Here is a 1239-nt window from a genome sequence, read left to right on the forward strand (position 1 = left end):
TGTAGGCCTACCCAGCTGGTACTGGTGGGGCAGCATGGGTATGGCCCTTTCTCCTTCTGCAGGAGCTGGGACTGCAGCAAGAGCTGAGCAGAGCCCCAGAGGAGCAAGAAGCCTGCAGTGAGGAGAGGGAAGGAGGCCAAGAGAGAGAAGAGCCTGTCAGGAGTGGGAGTCGAACCCACGCCTCCCAGGGAGACTGCAACCTGAATGCAGCGCCTTAGACCGCTCGGCCATCCTGACCCACTGCTGCTGCTGCTGCCGCCACTCCTCCCCCTGCAGCTGCCAGAGCCAGCCCACCTCAGGCAGCCTCCTCCTGGCACTGCTGCAGGGGGAGCTGGCTCCTGGCAGCACCCTTGCCCTGCTCCCACCACGGGCTGCTGACAGGCGACCGCAGCTCCTACACGCGCTTCAGACCACACGGAACACGAGTAGCCAGCACAGGGGCAGCACGCTTCCGACGCGTCTCCCAAAGGCCAAGGCAATCCTTCACAGGACCAAGCAAAGGAACCGTCAGCAAATTACGGCTCTGCGCACGCCAACATCCTGTCAAGGGGCTCCAGGCACACGCCTGCCTTTCTCATGGACGGTTCCTGGGGCAACAAGGGTGCTTCCTTCTTCCCTGCCCTCCGTGGGCAAGGAGGGCTCTGCCACACCAACCCCTGGGGGAATGCTGGGGTGGTCTCAAGGAGTCAGTGTGTGGGAAAGGGGCTGGAGAGTCAAGGCGAAAGGACACGAGATGCGCCAAGTGCTGAGCAATGACTGAGCTCCAGTTCCTGTGGGGAAGAGGCCCGCTTGCCGCCCATGGTGCAGAGGAAGGAGGTCACAGCTCTCTCTGGGATTTGTTGCTTCGTGGAAGGAACTAGACTGCAAGGCATCTCAGGAGGGCACTAGTCCAAATGCCTGCTCAAAGCAGGGCTAGCCCCAAAGCTAGAGCAGGCGGCTCAGTGCCTGAGCCCCACTGAAACGTGAGGGTGATACCCAGGCATGGAGAATCCCAAAGTTCTCTGGGCACCTGCTCCAGTGCTACAGCACTCCCTGAGAATCTCTGAAGGGTCCAAAGCAGCCCCTGCAGTCTGCTTTGCCAAGGCGGGCCTTGCTAAGAGCCAGGCCTGTGTCTGCTGGCCTAGGAGGTGCCCAGAGGCCTGGCCATGAGGCAAGGCTGGAGGGGGAGTCAAGGGGAGGGCCTCGACTGGAAGCTGGGTTGGTTTGGAAGAGGAGAGGCAAGGCCCTCTGGAGCCAGGC

At 61.9% G+C, this 1239-nt stretch overlaps 1 non-coding gene across 1 annotated transcript; it reads right to left on the bottom strand.

The window, feature by feature from the left end:
- Positions 1-154: 154 nt before the first annotated feature.
- TRNAL-CAG (transfer RNA leucine (anticodon CAG)) lies at positions 155-237 on the bottom strand. The gene has a single exon. It is a non-coding gene; the product is annotated as a tRNA-Leu (tRNA).
- Between the last annotated feature and the right edge of the window lie 1002 nt (positions 238-1239).

Source organism: Gymnogyps californianus, unplaced genomic scaffold (assembly GCF_018139145.2).
Source record: "Gymnogyps californianus isolate 813 unplaced genomic scaffold, ASM1813914v2 HiC_scaffold_180, whole genome shotgun sequence".
In the NCBI taxonomy this organism is placed as follows: Eukaryota; Metazoa; Chordata; class Aves; order Accipitriformes; family Cathartidae; genus Gymnogyps; species Gymnogyps californianus.